Source organism: Pipra filicauda, unplaced genomic scaffold, assembly GCF_003945595.2.
Source record: "Pipra filicauda isolate LSUMZ 115617 unplaced genomic scaffold, ASM394559v2 scaffold45_size4122338_pilon, whole genome shotgun sequence".
Lineage (NCBI taxonomy): Eukaryota > Metazoa > Chordata > Aves > Passeriformes > Pipridae > Pipra > Pipra filicauda.
This window is the reverse complement of record NW_024104598.1, coordinates 2,328,010-2,342,161: the sequence shown is the minus strand read 5'-3', so window position 1 is coordinate 2,342,161 and position 14,152 is coordinate 2,328,010. Positions and strand designations below refer to the sequence as shown.

The 14,152-nt window shown below is 39.4% G+C and overlaps 1 long non-coding RNA gene across 1 annotated transcript in view; it reads left to right on the top strand.

Moving 5' to 3' along the window:
- Positions 1-251: 251 nt before the first annotated feature.
- The window catches only part of LOC120324211, an 81,086-nt gene continuing 67,185 nt past the window's right edge, over positions 252-14,152 (top strand). The window contains exon 1 of the long non-coding RNA XR_005565329.1: positions 252-315. This is a non-coding gene — a long non-coding RNA (uncharacterized LOC120324211). The remainder of the gene's footprint in view (positions 316-14,152) is intronic.

Genomic DNA, 14,152 nt, shown 5'->3' with positions numbered 1-14,152 from the left:
TAGTTCCTTTCATGTTTCCTGCAGGAGCACATATTATAGAATTAATATCATCAGAGGCAGAGATCTGTTTCCTTTCATCCTGCTGCCATGCAGCACTTCAGACAGCCTGGCTCTGTCTTCCTGAGGACCTCTTCACAGGTATTTGAAAGCTGCTGTTCAGTCCTCTAGAGGCTGGCTCTTCTCCAGGCTTCTTCTCTGAGGCCTCCTGAATAGCAGCACTGCCCACCCTGCCAGTGAGAGTATCAGCTGGTCCCTCATTTATAGTCATCTGCTAATTGCTTGAGCTTTGTCGTCTCTTCCTCTTCGCTGGAGGAGGTGAGTGAACACTGATGAAGATGTTAAACAGGAGAGGTCATGGTGCAGTTCCCAAGGCACCACTTTGGCACACAGACCCCTGCCAGGTGGGCTACTCCATCCAGGTAGAGAATGACCATTAACTGCTGCTCTCTGAGCCCCTCCAGACAGCCAGGTTTTTCTACTGATCTAATTGTTCACCCATACAGACCATAATGTCCTAACTGGGCTACAGAAGTGTAGTGGGACACAGTGTCAAAACTCAGCTAAAGCCAAGGTAAATGACAACCACATCTCTCCCCTTGTCCACAAGCCTAGGTATTTTATCATAGAGGGTAGCCAGGTTGGTCAGAATTATTTACCCATACTAAAATCCATGCTGCTGTCCCTGATCACCTTGTTCCTTTCCATGTGCCCAGAACTGTGCTCCAAAGGGCTTGTCCCATGATAGCTGCCCGTGTTCAACACCATCAGGTCAGGAGCTCTTTATTACAAGCAAAAATGAGTCAGATGCTTAAAAGATCTAGGTGTTGTGTGTTTTATAGCATTTTATAGAAAAAATATAGATCTATTATCTTCACTTTTTTGATAGCTCAATAATGCAGGTGCTTCATGTATGATATTTTCTGGCCCAGTAGTCAGCAATAATGAAAGCTAGGTAATTGAAGCAGGTATAATATGCCACTTGTCACTATCAAAGCTCTATAATATTGATGTCTGGGAATCTCATATATGGGCTCTCACTATCAAATAAGCAGATGCCTTCCTGCTGGAGACAGGGTCAGAGTTTGCATTGCAATCCTAAGGGTGGATATGGGTGTCCTGCTTAGTGCCAGCTGGCTTCTGAATGATATTTACCTAAACTCTCTGCTTTATTGATATTTTCCAGACAGCAAACATAACTAAAAGTTCTATCCCTGCGACTCCAAGATACTGTGGATGAATGTCAGTCTGATTCAGAAATTCCCTGTGCCTCACTGCTTCACAGTTTTTGAAGTACAAGAAAATTCTGTGGTCTTTGGGGCATGTAATTTCATTCTTCTCTTTTTGAAATTAATGTCTGCCATTGGAAGACAAAGAAAGCAGTAATTTTCCTATTGTCTTCCCCGATAAATATTAAAACACTGTTTATGCTATTAAAGTTGTGATCAAGTATCTCTAAAAACCAAAATAATAAAATTTAGTAATCTTTCTTGTGATAAGTCAACCAGAGAGTAAATCCAGATGATAACTTAGCACAATTCCAGGGATACTGTAAGTTAGAGTGGCTGGAATAGTTCCTTGATGCACAGGACTGGCCCTTTTCACGGCTTGTTTCTTCCCTGCAGTTTCCTTTTCCAAATATGACCATTTTCCCCCACATGGGAGACAGCTTTAGCATATGGATTTTTCCCTGTCCAAAGGGCAACCATGAGTCACCACAAGGCTCCACAAAGAATGCAGCTTTTATTGGCAGAGATTTAGTCTTCAGTATTTGCTCCTGCACTGCTATTGATGGTGAATGAGTGGTCTAAAATATACTTCTGGAGAAGGCAGAAAGGCTCAATGCTTTTTTTTTTTAACTAGATTACATACAGATATTTGTGCTGTGCTTCCATCCATATGCTGCCTGAGATGAGAGGAGGAAAGGTGCTGAATATGGGTACTTTGGCAGTTTTGTTTTGAGGAGATATACACTTAATAGAGCTGTGTCTAACTCAATTGCTTTTTAAAGGTAAATTAAAAATAAAACCTGTGTTTCTCAGATTTACATGTACCTATTTTCTGTAGAACATAATCCACTGGTATGTCCTGCCAGGATAATTAAGATACACCACTTTTGCCTCTTCCAATGGCCTAAATTAATGTATACCACATATTCCTCACAAATATTAATTGGTTTTACTCCAAGGATGAATTTGGCTTCTCAGTACTGAAACAAGCCAGTTGTTCATTTGGATGGATGTGCTTCCTTGAACACTGGCCAATGCCTGATGGCAGAAAGGCAAATGAAACTTTTCCTCATAAAGCTGTTTCGTGGTATCATAAGTTTGTGAGGGGAAAAAAAAGAATAAATTTTCCTATGCCCATTAGTGTTACTGATGACTTTTTTTTTCAAATGCAAAATAGAAGCATAAATTTTCAAAGCAAAATACAAGGTGAGAGAAATTGTTCTGTGTTAGATCCTTTCTGAGGGAAAGACCAGGAGGAACTGGAGGCAGCAGTGAGAGGGAGCCACTTGGCCAGGCCCATCTGTATCAGATAGACTTGAGGTAAAAAGGCTTAGAAGCCAAAGTGCAGCCCTCAAAGACCTCTAGACTTGCTGTGCACCCACGACATAACCTGCTTAGGAAAGTAATCTGTCTTTATGTGTGCCAAACTCCAGAGAGCGCTGTCACACCCTCTCAAAACAAACCCACCTCCAGCTCTGTGGATGCACTGGAATCCAGCTAGAAAGAGGTGACACTGTGGCTCTTGAACTCCAGCTCTAACCCTAGTCTCAGCACTAACCACAGCTGTGGTTTGATACTGGCACTAGCCAGTGCCTATATCATTGTTCCTAACTTTGGAAGCATGTACAAACTAACCAAAGTCTTACTTCTAAAATCTGTTCATCAGGATTTTCCAAACCTTAATCCTGACCAGCATTACAGCTCAGTGCAATTCTCTGAGGAAGAAGAAAAAGCCAAGCATTATTTATTATCCCTAAAAGTTTGTATCTTGAAGAACCCAAACATAGATTTGACTCTTGAGCATTTATGTTCCTAAGACTAATTATAGCCACAGGAAACAACAGCAGTAGGAACTGGTTACTACTGAGATCACCTTCATGACTGTGTGGACTAAACTGATTCCAGTCATGAAGAGGACTTTGACATTTTACTTTTTCAAATTCTAATTGTTATCCTGACCTCAATTTCCACCTGAAATATCACCAGGCTATCGTTCTTTAGGTTAAAATAGAAAATAAGATGTTGGAGCCTTTTGACTCCAATAGTCTAACTCTGCTGAGTTTTCAGGATCCATCTATTATTTAGTTTGACTTTCAGCTTCCACTGTCCATAATACTATTTATTATTTTAACTTCAGACAGGGAGCCAATACTTAGACTGAAATAGATGGTTTAATACCCAGAGAAAAATAAGAGAAAAAATTTATAATGTATTAGCACCAGACCTCTTCTTATTTATTAACTGTGAACAGAACAAGAGCTTTATCTTTTCCAAACTCTTCCTTCACTCCTCTTCTATCCCTGCTTTTACCCTTTACCCTCACCAAACTGAAACTCCAATGTTAAAATGACCAGGGAAGTACAGGGGGAAATAATTGATTCTATTAACATCATCCATTTTCCTTATTTTGTGGTACATGTAGAACCTAAACATTATCTCAGCTGCTGAAGTTGTAGTTTTCCAAACTCTAGATAACTTTAACCCAAATAATATAAGCTGCTAGTAAGTCTATGCAAACCCTCCTCCCCACCATCTCAATTAAGTTGCCAGTACATGGGAGTTTATATATAAAAATAAAAGCATTACTTTACTGGTTTTGTGGGGTTTTTTCTTGCTTCTGACTATATTCTGGCTATATGATCATTACTGGATTGACTCCAAGCAAGGACCATCCTAGTACAAAGAGATTAAATATTTGATTTTCTGGATCATAAACTCCTGGAGATGGAGCACCTTTGTTTTAGTTGGTGTGATCGTTGCCATAGTGCAGTGGCTTCCCTGAGGATAGATCCAAGCTCAGCGTGAACTCAGGACCGAGTCCCATCTATTCTGCTCATGTTTAGATTTTTTTTTTGTTCACAATTTTGATGCAATCAAAGGCAGATCCCACATGTAGATAATAACATTTGGGTTTCTATAGTGTGGGACTAGGACTGTCTGCCAGACATCAAAGCAAGCTTTAGGAGGGTTATCTTGCTCCTGTGCTGTGGTTAGTGTGGGTCAGGGCTGCTGCTGTTAGGGCAAATCTGTCTATTTGAATGGTTTGCCCGTAAGCATCAGGCAGGAATAGAGTCTTGAAGTGCATTGTTATTGTACCATTATATACTTAAGGAAAATTTACCACTGTTATGTGGAGGAATATGAAGGAATGGATTTCTCCCAGCTCTGTGGTTTCCCAATGTGTTCTTGGTGGCAAGGGGTTTGCAGAAAGGATCAGAAACAGTTGTGATGTTTTGAGGAAGAAGCTATAAAGAAAAGGTTTATTGGGAGTTCTGTTGGTCTCTGTGTACATTTCTGTTGGCATAAGAGCTGCTGTTTTGTTTTATATAGCAGTAATTGGACAGCACACCTCTGAAAATTAGAAGTGGGACTTGTTATAACTATTGTGGCTGAGGCTGTAGCATATTTCTTCCATCTTTGGTATAGAGAGAAGTCAATAAATTGTTATTTATTGGGGACTGGAAAGGGTTTGTGTTCCTAAAATGTTTGAGACTAGGAAGATATTAAGAATTATGTTCTGATAAAGAACTTAGATCCTGTCCTTTATGTCTATCAATGCTGACTTATGTGTGTTTGTTATTTGCATCATGCAATTATCTCTGTATCCTGACTCTTGAGACCCACTCAGGCTGTATGCCACAGAACACATCCGAAGGCAGTCTCTGCCTCAAACGGCCTAAAAATCAAATAATTCAATGATGGGATGAATTCCTTTGCAGGTTGCAATATATTTTTCTCATATTAAGTTGCTATCTCAAGTGAACAAACTACTTGTTTTTAAACACTGTTGTTTATGAAGTTCCCTTTTGTACTGAAGTTTCGTGTAAATGCTAACATGCAGTAAATGAAAAAAAATCTTCAGTTCAAACTACAATTTGGCTATTTCTGCTGTGTAGAGCCTATTATCAGGCCCTTGATGAAGCAGAGAACAAGTTTGGATTGTGAAATGGCCCTCCATTAGGGTAGACTACAAAGATCCTCCCCTTTGAGGTATTGTGCCTTTTGATGCATAAAATGCATGCAAAATTGTTTGAAAAATGCAAGTTGATTACTAAAAGGAAATTCACAGTAATTGTGGTGAAATGAATAAAGGAAACAAGGCAAGAGCATTGGAAAGAATATGTTTAATTGCATGTAATTACTTGATGTGGCTTTCACTGGGGGAAAGAATGGGAAAGGAGCATGGTAAATAGTGTTGGTGTGGCAATTATTCTATGATGATTTTCTCAAACGACTGAACTTTATGTCGCGTTTTTTGTTTGTTTAGTTTAGTTTTTTGTTTGTTTTTGTTTTTTAAAGACGCACACAAAGAAAACAAACCAGGAAAAACACAGAAACTATTTTTCTGTGTCATAAGAACTTCATTGTGGTCAGTCAAATTGGTCTGTCATGTCCTTCATCACATGCATTGATACGTGTAGGCAAAATAAACTTTCTTTCCTGGTAATGCTGTGTAAACACGTTGTATAGGATACAAGTTTAACAATTTTAGTCTCCCTGTGTAAGTAAAACACTGTATGTTGTTACATGATAGCGCAAGCACTTCAAGATTGAGTTTCTCAGTTGACCTATCAGGTTTGCTGGTAAAAAAATTTGAATAAATTGCAGTCTGGCTTGACATAAAAATACTTGTGAGGCAGAGGGAAATATATAAGCCCAAAATGCTGTTGTGTCTCCTGCTCAATGCATTGAGGAGAAGCTGAATTTTCCTCCTCTTGTGCCAGGGTCTCTTGTCTGGGTTGCCTGCTTGACAAAGGGAAACCAAATTTGCCTTCTCTGGTGCTACATGTGCAAGGGGTGGGCAGTGAAGAGTGCGAAAGGTCACTTCTTTCTTAACACTGCATAAACATGTGGAAGGAACAGGTTTTCCTTTTAATCAAGTCTCTTATTGATAATCCACCAAAAAGTGGGATATCAGCCCCGCTGGCAAAATAAATGAGTGATTATGGATGGTTAACTTCTTTATTTAATGATATACAGGAGTTAAATTACTTTTTTCAATTTACCAGATTGTACTTTCTTCTTACATATCACTACTGTTAAAAAAAGCTATTGTTTATCTTTTAATATGTCAATATTACAAAGATTTAATAGATCAGTGATTCCAATGTTGTAACAGCTTCTGATAATGCCTCATCTTCACTCTGGAGGCTTCCAATAAGGAAAGGACAAATGTGGGAATCTGGGGCTTCCCTTCTAAGAAATTGAAAATAATAATGGCAAAAAACTAGAAAAGGACAGAGAAAACTGATATCATCCTTCTGAGAAAAGAATTGAGCTCATAAATGAACTTAGGACTCTTCCTCAGCATCTTTTAGAAACCTATCAATGCATCCATGATTGAGAATAGCTATGATTGCTGTGCTGGACAAGAAAATTAGAAGGGAATTCTAGATGGCAAATATTGAGGAACCAGTCCGAGACCTTTAACATATGAATACAGGATTATTTTTGCTTCTCTGTCAGAATAGTTTCCTTGACTACAACACTATTAAAGTTTTCCCGGGTATACTAATGTAAACTTATTTCAGTGTGAAGGATCACTTAAGCTCTAGTAGTGTTTTTTTTGGAAAAAATTCTCCCTGCTATACCTGCATCAGAACAGGTTCACTGCTGGAATTTCCATCTGCAGATGTGGTGTTTTGTTGGGGTTTTTTCAGGTCATAATCTGGTGTATTTCTTTTATCGTGATAAGTTTTCACAGATAGGCATGTAACAGATAGTATTATTCCTGATCTAAGTATGTTCCTAGAAAAATTGTATGAATAATAAAAAAACAAGGCAAAGCAAACTTAGGTTCTCAAAAAAAAAATTATCATCTGTGCTACACCTCTGTAGTCTTTTATTTCACTGTGATGGAACACCACACAACTGAATAGAGAAATATTCTCAAGTTCAGACTGTAATTGAGTAGAATCTGACTTATTTTGGGCAGAACGCAGAAGTGAGTATAAATCAAGGAATTAACAAGACCAAGAGAACAGACTACTTTCCATGTCCCAGAGTGCCAGTGCTGGAAAGTTTATTGTATTGGAATTTCCAGCCAGAATTTACAGGCTCAGGAGGTTTAGTTATTTTGGATACATTTCAGATCAGCAGAGTCTGCTTGGCATGCTGTCTGCTGCTGTGACAGCATTTAGTTTTATGACAGTGTTTTATACAAGAAGCAAGATGGCCTATATGAGAAAACCTTGGCAGCTTTATTTCAGCAGTAGTATTTTCAAGAAGATCCACAACTATTATTCCCTATATCTGTGGGTCAGTGTCTACACTTAAAATGGTTTAAAAGGATGTACAAACTAAAGGCCTGTTTTCCACAGGCTGTAGGTGTCAGCTCAGCTCTTGTCACTTTTAATATGTGTAGTGTTACAAACAGCAGCTCACAGAGCCCTGGGGAAGGAATACTGTTAGTGAAAGTTCAGCAATTATAGTTTACCATGAGACATGGAGTGGTTTCCTTGTGGGGGTTATCTTAGCAAGGCGCTCACTAGGGGATCCACAGATCCTTATTTACATGTTTCTGAGGATGACATTTGTTAGTGGGGCCAAAATCCCAAAAGGGTGACTGCATGTGAGCACAATTCTTGAACAGGCAATACAACCTGTTATAATTGTATTTCTTCCTGGATTCATCTGCTGGGGTGTTTCTTTCCCAGTATTTTGGGTGAGTAGACCCACTCTAGGATCCTGCTTCTTTTCATGTCTGTTCTAGGGTTCATCCAGCACCGAGGACTTAAGTCATTCTCACAGTAATACAGTGCTGTTGTGAGAGGTGCTGTGAAACTTCTGATCTCTTGCCTTCCTACTCCCTCCCCATTTCCCTGATCCATAAAAGTGTTTAGCCATGACAGTGCTTCTATTCACTTCATGTCCTAAGAAGTGTTAGCTGCACAGTGGTGGTGCTGAAGCTGTTGATCACACCGTTATTGGATGACCCCTGGCATTCATCAACTAGCTGAGAAGTTGAAGACCAAGAATTTCCCATATGTCCTGGATTCACTTTCAGAAATTACTGCACAACCTCCCACAAAATCCATTACTTAAAGGCAGAGATGAAAATTTAGGTAGTGGTGACTGACTTCCAGCCGAGATAATTTTGCAGGGCTGCTGCTGGAGAAGAGGCAAGAGTTCAACCCCCTGACTGGATTGAAAGCAGCCTTACTGTGAGCAGCTACTGAACCTGCAGAGAACATCTGAGTGTTTATTAAGCTGCTGAAAGGTGGATCTGACAGCTGCTCCTCGTGTGCATAAAAACATGGGAAGCACACAGCCTTGAAAAAGGGATAGTTGAATGTTAATTGGCTCTAAGTGGCTTCTGGTGCCAAGGTTGCTTGATATGGGATGATGTTGGGGATATAAATAGCAGGAGAGAATTAATTGCATATTGTGAATGGGGAAGGACTGTGGTGTTCAAAAAAAGAAGTTTTGCTTGGGTTTTTGTTTTGTTTTGTTAATTTTTCTACTTCAGATTTATTTTGGTGTGGTGATGCCACTTACATAATTTTTGAAATCTGAAACTAGTGATATGGTTATCTGTGGCTAATCTTCTGCATCTCTTATCCGGTTAGTTTTAACATATATTCTAAGCTTTGGTCTTTAATCCTTAGAAGGAGCTGGTGGCTCTAGTAAACAAATCAAAATCAATCTCGTACTATGTTCTTACTTTTTTTTTTCCCCGATATAAAAGAAAAAATTGCTTTTTTATTTCTTTTAGTTCTTCAGTGGCATAAGGGAGAAAATCTTTAAATACATCTGGGCTGAGTCTCTAATGCCTGTCCTTTTTCTGCTGGACTCAATAGTTTTCATACTTATTTTAACAATCTTTTTATGAAGAGGCACTGAAGTCATAAAATGTGCCCCTTCTCCTAAGATTCTCATTGGAGAGGAATTATATTGAAGTAATGAGGCAAAAATTAGCTGGAATTCAAGAGTTATAAAAGGGAAATTACCAAAAATGAGAAGGTGTTCTCTAAGCACAAGTATCTCAATACAGTGTTCATATAATAGCAATAAAGTATGATCTAGTGATGATGAATCTGCAGAAGAAAATGTTATTTGGATGTATTTCCCATTTTCTTACTGCGATAGAGGAAATGGCAAGAAATTCATTGCTGTCATCACAAAAAGATTCTTTCTGTTTATGATTGCTCTTCTTAGTATTACTAAAAATTAAAATTGGTTTACTGAAAAAGCCTTCTGTGAACTAGTCACAGCTCACTCATCTCCAAAATAGCACTATTACATATCCTGAACCTCGGGAATGTGTGTAGGAAGGTGAGGGGGAGGGTAAAGCAGTCCAGTGAGAATATCTGCTTCATGTTTCCTCCATCTCCCCATTTCACATGGAGTAATATAATATGGTGTTCCTTGGCCTTTCCTTTCCCTTGCAAATGACTCCAACAATCACACTGATATCAAAATAGCATCAGAGCATAGGGTCTTCATAACAACTGGCTCTGTGGCTATTTAAAATGTGTGAGCTAGCTCTGTCTCTTTACAGACAAGCAGAGAGGGGACGTTTATCCAAGCCATTCTTGCTCTTGTTCCTCTATTGCTGAAAAAACAGCTTGATGAATAGCTCAAAAATCAGCTACTAAAATCCCGTTTTGCAAACTAAATGGTCATATTTCTACCTCCCTTGTGTTATAGATAACAGATGTTTGCCTTGATGCATATTGCAGGCACAAATGCTCATCTAAGTGGGTTTAAAGCCTTCATCATTAATATTTATTAATATTACTTTTGATTATGTGAATGTTTTCTGGAAATAACTATGAATCTTCCATTAATGAAGCAAAAATCTAAACTAGGTAGTTTATCTGCCCAATTGCAGTGCTTCAACAAAGGAGGAAGAGTGTATGCTTAAGCACCAAACCAAACTGAGAAATGTTAAAGTTGACGGAAACTCCAAATTTTGCCCTTGTGAGGACATCAAAATCACACTTTTGCACACCTATCACCTCTAAACTGTATGCAATCTGTGACTGTAGCTCTAGTTCTCAGATGTGCACCTACTCATACTGCAGGGTGTGACTGCGGCTCTCGCTGTGCCATCTGGTTTTCCTCAGAATTAAACATAGGTCCTTGGGGAGGAAGAGATCCTCAGCAAAGCCTTCCAGGTATCTTGATCAGGATGATTAAGAGATGATGCCTGCAGCCTGCATCTGCAGGGTACCTCAAGAGTGAACCTGTGTTATCAATTTTCACAACTGCAGAGCAATTTCTTTTTTTGTTCTTGAACATTATGAATCAAACTCCAAATGAACCAAATAAAGAAGTTCAGTAATTTGCATATACATGGAGATGGAACAATTAATAATTCTTGGGTTTTAATTGACTGAAGAGCAATTGTAATGAAAAATGAATAAGTGGAGTGAAAGGAGTTAAACTACCTATTTCTGATCCTGCTTTTCCTGTAACATATATGGCTGAATTAGAGTGTCTGAGTTAGTGCAAAGCTACAAATCTGTGTGCAGTGCATTGCCCACCTAGTAAGCTTAACAAAAACTCTGCACAGCATTTCCCAAAAGCTTATAATTTAGTCAAATCAAGGCCCTTTGTTTCCCAAAATGCTATGCCTGTTCCTCAGTAGGAGTTATCATGTGACAAATTAGAACTCTTTAAAATTTTGGTTATTTAAGTTGAAATGTTGCCCGGAAAATCTCTGCTTTTTCTCTTACAGTGTGGAAAGTATTATTTTTATTCTCATAAAAAAAAAATGAGTGAAGAATCACTCATCTTGGCCCTGCTGAGCCCTCTGGGCCCCATCTGGAGATTCTCTGGTCCCAGGGCGGTGCCTGGACTGCAGGTGCCCATGGAATGCTTTGGCAGGGCCATGGGAATCCACTGCTGAGTCAGGGGAGGTTTAGGTTGGAGATCAAGAAAAGGTTCTTCACCCAGAGGGTGGCTGGGCACTGGAACAGGCTCCCCAGGGAGGTGGTCACAGCACCAAGGCTGACAGAGCTCAGGAAGTGTTTGGACAATGCTCTCAGGCACAGGGTGTGACTGTTGGGGTGCTCTGCACAGGGCCAGGAGTTGGACTCGGTGATCCTTGAGGGTCCCTTCCCACTCAGCACGAGTGGGATGATTCTATAAAAACTTTTGATAGAACAAAATGATGTGATGTTGCTGTGACTGGCCTGTACAATGTGATTGTTACGATTCTGGCAGTTCTGTACTCAGAGTGGTTCTCTGATATTATCTTGCTACACCTCTCTTTCTCTCTACTCCTGTTTCTTCTCTTAATCTCTCTTTTCTTTCTTTACTCTTTCCTTAATCTCCTGTGTGGGCAACTTAAAACCAATGGATTGTATTTTGTTAAGTTGTGGGTTGGTGTTTGCTGGATGCTTTGTGGAATCTTCTCCTTGGCTGTATGTTACCACTGTGAACCTTTTGCCAAAATGCCTGATTTCTCAATAAATTAAAAGAAAACTCTTGGAAAACGCATGTAGCATGTTCTCCTTACACAGCTTTAAGGTATTAAAGAACCAAAAGGCTTTGCAATAGTTCTTTGGGAACTCTTGGAGTCTTAACTATAAATATGCCTGGGCAGCTCGTGGCTTTGTCCCAGGGTTTTACACCTGCCCATGGCAGAGGGTTTGGAACTGGGATCTTTAAGGTCCCTTCCAACCCAAACCATTCTATAAATTATTAAATAGAAACCATTCTTGGCTAGAGACAGGAAACAGAGCATTTTCGACTAAGAAGTGGCTAGCTACAAAAAAGCAATTTGGCAACCTCAGTTACAGTAACAACTGTTATCAAAAATGTATGGAAGGTATATTTTCATGCCCACTTATAGTGCTACACTTAAGCAGGGCTACTGCTTAAACAGCATGAATCTTAAAGGTGAAATGATGGATGTGTTTGGAAGAGGGCTGCTTTTCTGATTCTATTCAAATCCTGCATATTTTATTTTGTACTTCCAAATTGTTTTGTTAAAATACAGTATTACAGCATGAGTACCAGTGCCACATCCTTATTATTTGGGCTCATCCTGAACTCAGTTTGTTTCTTTTGCTCACGTTGAATCCTGGTTCTCTGCTGTAGAATTTTTATTTCCGACGCATTTAAGTGCTGTGTAGTTCTCTGCATAGATCATTGTATCTGTCTCTGAGAGTGCAGCTGTTGCCTTGTGGGTTGTGGGTTTTTTTAGTCCTAATGCAAATTCATGTAGGTGTGGACACGCTCACCTGTGCCTGCACCCTTGTAGAGAATATACATATGTGCAGATGAGTGTATGTATGCACATAGGTATAAAATACACTGAAATGCTTTGGAAAATATTTTCATTGCTTTAATATGCATCAGTCTACGTGCTCCTGAATATATAGGGGCAGTATGTGTGAATCTACAGCAGGCATGTATTTATTTCTACTATATGTGACACAGGGCTCTCTAAAAAAAACCAGTTATAGCAGGGTACAAGTGTCACACCATCCAAAGTAATGCATTCTCAGTTGCACTGTTTGCACTGCCATGTTTGGTATCCTTTTTGATAATTTAAAGTGGAAAAACCTAAGTCCTGTGCATTGCCATGTGATATAGCCATGCCCTATCTCAGGGAGGGGGTCTGTGAAGTGAAATGCAGGGGTAAGAAGCATCCTTTCTGCCCTGAAGGGACAAGGAGGAGGAAGCAGCTGCTCTCCTTACCCCCCTGAGAGTGTTTGGAAGCTGGAGCAAGGACAGGTAACTGGAAGATGCTCCCTTCCCTAAGGCAGCCTCCTTGAACATCCGTGAGGGGCTTGCAGGCGTTAACTGGCCTCAGAGCTGAGCTGAGATTCTGAAGAACCTGATGAGAAGAACTAGGAATGACTCGTCCAGGGAAGATGCTGCTCAACAGTCTTACTTGCGCACTTCTTTTTCACTTCACCACTGCTAAAAAAGTACTTTTTAAGTAAACATTCCTTAATCTCGACTTGTAGAAAAACTAATTGTGATTAGTTAGGGAAATGAAGCACATTTTTGAGATAACTAGTTCTTGCAGCTTCACAGTGCACCATGTTTTCAAACCTCACAACCCTAACTGTTAACATGGTTCATTTCTGTGTGATGATATTTGACTTCCAGACTCATAGCACAGTAAAATAAGTACGTTTTAGTAATCAGCAGTGGATAGAAAATTCCCTTGGCAAGCAGCAGGGTAGTGCAGAGGGCACTTAAAAGCAAATGTGGGCCTGAAACAGCTTGTGGTAATAGGGATATTTGTACCTTTACAAATACCCGTGGTTATTGAAGAACATAAGCAAACAGTCTGCAGGTAGAAACAGTACAACTTTGCAAGATTGTATTTTATGTGACTAAGCATAATTGCAAAATACATTTGCCCATGCATATATAGATTAACTTTAAGACTAAAATAATTTCTGAAAGCAAAAAGTAAAGTGACACTTCTATTACACTGACTGACATTTCATTATTTAAATGCTTAATGTGCATTTTGCTTGTGGATAATTAGTTGTCAGTTTGCAAAAGCAATTACAGTTTAAATGTTACCAGAGTTTTTCCAAAGGATAACTTAGACTTTTATCTGATGGCTGAATTGTGGTCAGACCTAAGTAAAGACTTGCACAAAATGCATTTTCCTCAGAGGGATGTGTATGGGCAAAGAATGGTAACACATGGGTGGGATTCATGTGTCTCAGAAGAAGATAAATAAGGATTTATAATCAAGTTAGCACATGCTGCCATGCCAAAGTCTTCATCTGATTAACCCCATGCTACAGTGAACACATTGTTTCTTACATACCTGCAGATTTTCACTCATATGATACGGATGCAAAATGCTTAGGTTCTTGCACATTGGTTTCTCCCACGAGGCTTGGATGTTTCCCCCCATTCCCACCACCCTAGCCAATTATGATTCCTTGAATTACTCTTTTTCCTGTGTTTCATTCTTAGGGAAGGTTATTCTTTACCCTTCAGTA